The 8,633-nt window shown below is 41.6% G+C and overlaps 1 pseudogene; it reads right to left on the minus strand.

Annotated features, from left to right (window-relative positions):
• Window positions 1-1,270: 1,270 nt before the first annotated feature.
• LOC133977493 (nuclear factor 7, ovary-like) lies at window positions 1,271-2,680 on the minus strand (annotated as a pseudogene).
• Window positions 2,681-8,633: the final 5,953 nt, after the last annotated feature.

Below are 8,633 nucleotides of genomic sequence, written 5' to 3' on the forward strand. Positions count from 1 at the left end.
AATAGTATCGGATCTGAGCAGCGCCATCTTGAACAGTTCAGGTGCATGCTGGGAAAAAATAAAAACAGGGATTCTACTTATATGGGCATCAGGAGGAGCATGAGGCGCCCTCCTGAACCTGTGAACCAATCAACCTGTCAATCACCACGTAGCCACGCCCTAATGCATACCCTGCTTTATCGTCACATATAAAATCAGGGAGGCCAAAATGTCCCAAATGAACATCATACTGCATTGAAGAAGGCTTAAACTAGCGATTGAGACCATAAACACATTTTGAAAACGTTTACTGAGGTTAGAAAGCAAGTGAGAAGTTTGGTGAATTCTCCATTGACTTGTATAGAGACGGAAGTCCTTTTGAACACAAAACGGTCGCCCCCTGGTGGCCTTTTGATAGAATGCAGTTTTAAGTTACTTCCACGTTGGCATCATTTCAGAGGACCAGAACTCCCCGCCTGGTACCGAGTCAAAGTAGCCGAGGGCAGCAGTAAACATTCACTCTGTGTTTCAGGTTCTACTTCAACACAAGAAGCTTAGAGCTCCTCCTAGTGGCTGAAAGTAGCTGTTAATGAACCTGAATACTAGACTACACAGCTCAGTGACTCAATGCAGCAAGACATCATGGAGGTCGAAGTTAGGACTGTTAACGATTATTTGATTATTTATATTTGATTCATTCCTAGATTGGACGATGCACTGCTAACGCGTTGGCATCATTGCAGAGGACCGAAACTCCCTGACTGGATTTTTTAAATGAATTGCAAGGTCTCTGATCAATCAACCTTTATTTTATAGAACCAAATCCCGGATTACATTACAGTTTACACCTGTAAATGGATTTTGAAATACATAAAACTCATTTAACTGCACCAAGCTGAACAATACATGTGCTTGCAGATCAACAGTAAGATATAATGTGGTCATGTCCTCTGGAGGGTTTTAATCCACAAAATACCAAACAATCTGAACCAATGTACAACAATTACAAGTAAATACATCAAAACTTGATTTAATATCAGTATTTTACATGTAGAGTATAAGTTTATATTCTAGGACTGTCAAAGTAAAGGCATTAACCACAGTTCACCAGCTGTAACGTTTAGGAAAATGAACAGAGAGATTGTTTTGGATTGTTTTAATAATAATAAACATATTTTTGCATGAAGCAGATTATTGAAAACTTGAAAAATATCCCCTTAAAGTACATTTAGAACAAATAAAGAATATTTTAATCAATTGACAGCCCTAATATATTCATATTATTCATCATCTCTAACTGCTGTGATTCACTGTCACAGAGACCTTCAGTGGAGAAATCTTTAGTTCATCTCCAGTGTACATGTATGGAAACAGTGTGTCAGTGAAAGTGTGTGTGAAGGTGTGTATGTGTGTGTTAGTATCAGGATCAGAGAACGACAGATTTCCTCTGTCCCAGTCCAGATTCACTCTGATCCTCTGGAGATTCTTCTTCACTGGGAGATCAGTGGGGGGAGCTGATGGTGACCATGCTGAGTATTTATCATTATAGAACCATATTCTCCATAATCCAGACTGTTTGCTTCCCTTCCTCTGAACAGACTCTGATAACACACCCAGTAACCAGCTTGTATTGTCTCCAACCTCGACATCCCAGCTGTGAGTCCCTGAGTTAAAGCCCTCAGAGCCCAGGACAGAAAAGGAGTTAAACCTCTCTGGATTATCAGGAAGCTGCTGACTCTCTCCTCGTCTCACACTGGTCAGATCTTCAGACAGGATGAGTCCTGGACCAGCAGTGTTTGGATCCAGAATGACAGGAGTGTAGGAGACCATCTCCTTCATGTTGTTCCAGATGTTGAAGGCCAGGTTGCCCAGGTGTTTGGCCTGGTCTATCAGAGCTCCTGAGGGCAGCTGTGGATCATCCAGCAGGGGGCAGTGCTGGACTCTTTCCACTGCAGCCTTGTAGTTGTTCAGGAATGAGACGTCTTCAGCTCTCAGCTCCTCCTCTGTGGCTCTGACTGTGTGTGAAAGAGCTGCTATCTCTCTGCTCAGAGCCTCCATCTTCTCCTTCATCATCTGACTCTTCTGCTCCTCTTCCTCCCTCAGAGCAGCCATCCTGGCCTCCTCTTCCTCTTCTAGAAACTGGTGAAGCTTCTTAAACTGCTTCTTAATCTGCCTCTCTGTGTGTTGGGCCTGGCCCTTAATGTGTTCTGTTGTTTGATCAAACTTCACTTTAACTTCTTCACAAACCGTTAACTTCTCCTTTAAGGGCTTCAGAGTTTCCTCAAGTTCCTTCTTGTGTTGTGGTGCAGCTTCATCGATGGGTCTGAATCTGTGGTTGGTGTGTTTTTCTGAATCTCTGCAGACGAGACACACTGGCTGCTGATGGTCCAGACAGAAGAGTTTGAGTTTCTCAGAGTGCAGACTGCAGAGAGCCTCTGAAGCTCTCTGATCTCTGTCCTGTAAGAAGGACTCACACAGGTTCTTTATCACCAGACTAACAGGTGGTTCAGTCCTTTGATGATCTTCTCTTACAAACTGGACACTCATGTGTTGGTTTCTCTCTCCACCAGCTCTTCAGACAGTCTTTACAGAAGCTGTGGCTACATGACAGAACAACAGGATCTCTAAAGACCTCATGACAGACCGGACAGCAGAGATTCTCCTCTGATCTGGAAGCCATTTAGTCTCTGAGTGAAGCTGAAAACACAGCAGACAGAAAGTACAGTCAGTCATGGCTCCCCTCCCTCCTCTACTAACTTCACTGACATTTACTTTCAGTGTGACTCCAGTTTTTAGTCAAACTCACCTTCAGTGTGTGGAGAGTCAGCAGGTTGAAGCAGCAGAGTTCTAGTTTTCCACTTTTCTCTCCTGTAGCTGTACTCACTCAGAGGAAGTTGTTAGTTTGGTCTGAAGGTGAATCCGATGCTCTGTTTTTCAGTCTGTGTGTCTCTTTAGAGACCAACAATAAACTGTTTCCTGGTTTGTCTCAGGTGAGTCAGGTGAGGGGCGGAGCTTTGTCAGATCTCTTCTGATAAATGTTGTAGCTTCACAGTAACACAGGGTGTGTTTCAGTCCATAGTTCAACAATACACCAACCATCAGCTGTAAAGATTAATGATTAACAGGTTTTATGTGATTTAATCTGTACAGTACAGAACATCATGACCTGCATGAAGCTTATAAAATAAACTCTCATTCAGAGGAGAAGTTCTGTTCAGCTGTTAGTGTGAAAACTTTACAGGAACTATAGAAACACAACGGAGTGAATATTGTTCTGGATGATTTATTTAAGATTTGATATATTACCAACAACAGAAAGAACAGTACCAACACTTATAAGAAATGACGGCACACTGATGAACTTGTTGTGGCGCCCTCTGGTGGCACCGACAGTGTTTACTGCCACACCCAGCCAGTCTTGCAGCATCAGATCGTTGCTGCTTTTGCTGCTTCAGCTTGTGACAGTTTGACTTTTTGTGTTTTAAGGAGCCAGTCAGGTCTCTCTCCTGCACTTTGTACTCAGTCAGTTTAGTCAGTCCTTATAAAGGACTCTAGTGTTTGGGTCGTTACTCAAAAAAAGGGAATAGATGACTTTATTTAATTACTCCCTGTAGAAGGTAATCAATTACACTACTAGTAACACTACTTTCGGGTTACTCCTTAGCAATGTTGCGTAAAAATAATATATTAACAAATTAAATAATATGAGTCTTGGCCATGAAAACACCATGTGGTACAAATTATAAATGCCTCAAAATAACACCATTAGATTACATATGAACTGCATTATTTGGACCAAACACACTCAAAAAAACTCACTTCAGTTGTTCGCTCATCAAACCAATACTTTATAGTAGGCTAGTCCTGTTTATTTGACATGTTTATCACTAAAGCACAGGCTTGGAGTTCTGGTCCTCTGCAATGAGGCCAACGCGGAAGTAATTTAAAACTGCATTCTATCAAAAGGCCACCAGGGGGCGACCATTTTGGTGTCAAAAGGACTTCCGTCTCTATACAAGTCAATGGAGAATTCACCAACTTCTCACTTGATTTCTAACCTCAGTAAACGTTTTCAAAATGTGTTTATGGTCTCAATCGCTAGTTTAAAGCCTTCTTCAATGCAGTATGATGTTCATTTGGGACATTTTGGCCTCCCTGATTTTATATTTGACGATAAAGCAGGGTATGCATTAGGGCGTGGCTACGTGGTGATTGACAGGTTGATTGGTTCACAGGTTCAGGAGGGCGCCTCATGCTCCTCCTGATGCCCATATAAGTAGAATACGTGTTTTTACTTTTCCCAGCATGCACCTGAAATTTTCAAGATGGCGCTGGTCAGATCCGAAACTATTGGTCTCCGAGCAGCAGTCCACAAACCAATGGGTGACGTCACGGATGTTACGTCCATTTCTTATATACAGTCTATGCTAAAGCAGCGGTTAAACCTCATGAGGAGTCTTCTCTTAAATCGTTTGTTAGACAACCAGTTTCTCCTGACCGCCGGGCTGAAGAGCCTCTCCATGGGCACACTAGATGTTTCCATCCTCCTCTCCACTTCATGTAGCTTTATAGTTTCAGCTCATTGTTTAGTTGCCCTGTTTTAGGTCGCTCTCCGTGCTCTCATGGTGTCGTTTTCAGAGGAAAAGCTGTAAAATGTATCAAAGAGCAAGACTAACTTTACAGAAACATAATCAAACAATCATTTGTGTTCATGAAAACGTACATTTCTGTGTTTTCTCATGTCTCTCTCTCTCACTCCCCCGCCCTGAGTCCTCTGGAAATAATGATACAGCGGGAAGTTGTCCCCTCCCGTCTCTGAGCCTCTCTCTGAGCAGTAGATAAGAGCGGTTTAGGGGAGGGTTGGCTCTGTATGGATTCACATAGCTAACCTTCAGTGTCCAATTAGATTAGTCGCCGCCAAACCAATTAGTGTTTCTGGGAGGAAGGATGAGATGCCAGCAGTCGTATTAGGCTTCTGATATCCTAGCAGCAGGAAAACATGCTGACAAAGCTCTTCAATCGTCACTGCAGTGGAAAATGCAGCTTCTTCTTTTGCTTTTGTAACAATAGGAAGAAAGTTTGTGAGCCTGGAAAAAAAGACTGAAAGAAAAAATGAATGGAGCGACAAACTTTGGTGTTAATTAGTCAGAGGATCTACAGAAAACATATTTTTCTGCTCTGTGAAAAACAACAGCTGTGAGCAAAAGCAAATCAATAGAAAACTGCAGTTATATATGCATCATACTGCTTTGATCTTAATGCCAATTCTAGTAAAGAATCTTGTTTTCTTTTCTTTTGACTCATTTCCAACAATGATCAGGGTCATTTTGTTACCTCAGCTTTGATAGACTGTCAGTAAAACTTTATTAATAGACCAAAGTGTTTCATCAGGGTCATAAAACACATCATTTAACAGCATTTAAACAGAGTTAGTTAAAAAGCAGAAAAAAATTCAAAAAGGTAAAATGGGAATGGGAAGATATACAGAAATAACCAATTATTTGCATCCAGACATGTATCAGCCAATGGGGTATCCACCAAAATAGGTTAGGTACATGGTCATGTGACCTCAGGCCAATCATTATCCCAGACAGGCCGGAAGTTGATGGGTGATACCATGGACCAATCCCGAACTGGCCCCTCTCTCCTCGTCCTATCCACTTCCCTTCATTTGCACGTTCATGTGGAGGTTCGCCATATTAAGGGTCGTATTAATCTAATGAATGCAGAGTGTAAGTGGACTGAAAACCATAGACTGTATATAAGAAATGGACGTAACATCCGTGACGTCACCCATTGGTTTGTGGACTGCTGCTCGGAGGCCAATAGTATTGGATCTGAGCAGCGCCATCTTGGAAATTTCAGGTGCATGCTGGGAAAAATAAAAACATGGATTCTACTTATATGGGCATCAGGAGGAGCATGAGGCGCCCTCCTGAACCTGTGAACCAATCAACCTGTCAATCACCACGTAGCCACGCCCTAATGCATACCCTGCTTTATCGTCACATATAAAATCAGGGAGGCCAAAATGTCCCAAATGAACATCATACTGCATTGAAGAAGGCTTTAAACTAGCGATTGAGACCATAAACACATTTTGAAAACGTTTACTGAGGTTAGAAATCAAGTGAGAAGTTGGTGAATTCTCCATTGACTTGTATAGAGACGGAAGTCCTTTTGACACCAAAACGGTCGCCCCCTGGTGGCCTTTTGATAGAATGCAGTTTTAAGTTACTTCCGCGTTGGCCTCATTTCAGAGGACCGGAACTCCCCACCTGGTGCAAACCCTTAAATAACAGGAAGTGCAACAGGAGAAAGGAGGAAACAGCACACAAATGTAAGAGTTCTGTCTTTCTACTTTCTGTGTTATTTTAGATCAAACACACCTTTGTTTTCTTCACATCTCAAACTAAACATCAGAATGTGTGAAAAGATAAAAACCAAAATAAGGAGAATATCAGTCTGTCATTCTCGTGGTTTTAGATGTTATTTGTTCACAGTAGAAAAGACCAGGCAGCCCATAAAGCTCCATGGTGTCCATCTGTTGCCATGGTGACAGCTGCTTCCCACCGTGGGGATCCATTTACACCCCAGCAGCCTCCAAAGCTGCTAGTGGTACTGAAGTGGAGGACTGGTTTGGGATTGGACCCATGTTTGGTCCAGAACCACAAATGTTAAATTAAAGGGAAGATACCTGAGTTAGTGCAGAAGAGACTAAAATCTAAACGGTGCCTTTTTTATATTGACATGTACAATATATACATACATACATACATACATATCAGCCATAAGCTAAAACACGTTGCTCTGACAGTAAAGTTGTTCTGTATAATACAAGCATTACTGGAGCTTTGACTTTTTGTAGACCCATTTTCTCTTTTCCGTGCACATTGGAAGTAGATGAAGTTGTTTTAGAAACATCTGCTCTGCTTCTAGACTGTCAATCACAAGACTTTACCCTCACATACTGTTCAGGATAAAATCTGACCCATTTTTACATTTGAGAGTTGTTAAAACACCATATACGTTTGTTTTAGCCAGACTTAGTCCTAATGTGACCCCGAATATACCAAAATAATGCATCAGATTTTTATTTTTGTGCAGCTGATATACATTTTTATATATGCAAATGTCCATATTAGACCTGTGTTTATTTAAAAAATCTATAAAAAATCATTATATTCTATCGAATGTTCTCCTGGACCATAATATAATGGTTGTGAATGTCATTTTTCCATAGATAAACACTCCTTGGGACGTCCTCCCGGGTCAAATTGACCCTGTCTGTTTTGACTATTCCCCCTCCTTCCTCCTTTCCTTTCCTCCCTTCCTTCCTTCCCTCCTTTCCTTCCTTCTTCTTACAGCTTCATTAAGGATTAATCAAACATTTATTAATAATCAATGGGGAGTTTATGAATGTGAATTGGTGTAGAGATAATTATGAGTCAGAATAGTTTTGGAGTTTTGTTTCTTTTATGGTTGTTTTGTGTGTTTTTGTGGTTGTTTTGTGCCTTGTTCATGTAAGATTGTAACGTTTTCTGGTAGTTTTACATGTTTTATGGTGGTTTCCCTTTATTTATTTTATTGGCTAATCACTGTAGAGCATCTTTTATTGAGACTTTTGTTTTTTAGATCATTTTGTGTCTTTGTTTGACTTAAACAAGCAACTTTAAAATAATAAATCACATTTAGATTCTGTTTGTGCATCTTTTAAATCTCTTCATTTATCAAAGCAACTAAAATCTCGACGTGTCCTTTAATGCTTCCTATTTCTGTTGTTGATGAAGTTAGTGGTAATTGGCTCGTCTTTGAGGTCGCTGCAGCTGAAACAGACAGTTATGAGACATTCAGTCCCCCCCCCCTCCCCTCCCCTCCCCCTCATTTCATTTAAACCACAGAGTAAATGTAGACGAATGCCTCTGAGTCTCCTGGGTGATTAATTACCCTGCAAACGGCCCGGCGCTTCATTGGAAAGTTGGCACGATGTCATCTAACCGGAGGACGAGCTTCACGTCACAGCAAGGTGAAGCTGAGCGTGTGTGTGTGTGTGTGTGTGTGTGTGGGGGGGGGGGGGGCTGATTAATTCTGCTTCTCACAGAGTTTAACATCAGAAATAATTTGCTACCTGTGTCTGTAGATGCTTGGACGCCTGGCAGAGGGCCAGAGGGAGACACAGCGAAGGGCGAACTCCAACTTCTCTCAGTGTTGGATTTAATGATTTTATAACGCTGCGAGAGTCAGAGAGTCAGCTGTAGGTTTGTTTCATTGATGCTGTTCAGTGATGAATTAATACAGGGTGATTCATTCTGTAGAAATAAACCCGAGCAGCTCAGATCAACTGTTTAGTTTATTTAAAGTCCGTGTAAAGTAAGAATAAATATGAGTTCTGAGTTTGACATACCACAGTAAAGTGTGTTGTTAACCACCCTGCCAAATGTGAATGATTAAAAAAAATTGCTAAATATGTGAAATTAGGCTTCAAAGTTGTGTAGAAGTCTGCCTCTGGTCTCTGCTCCCAAACGCTGTGGGAGTGGCCGCCGAGTTCACTGAAGCCCCGCCCCCTACCAAGTGTCACCTGTCAATCAAAGTCACCACCTCTACCAGAAACATGGACGCTAGGTCTGAGAGCTTTCTGCTGCTAGCTCAGCTGC

The sequence above is a fragment of the Scomber scombrus genome, chromosome 3 (genome assembly GCF_963691925.1).
Source record: "Scomber scombrus chromosome 3, fScoSco1.1, whole genome shotgun sequence".
NCBI lineage: Eukaryota > Metazoa > Chordata > Actinopteri > Scombriformes > Scombridae > Scomber > Scomber scombrus.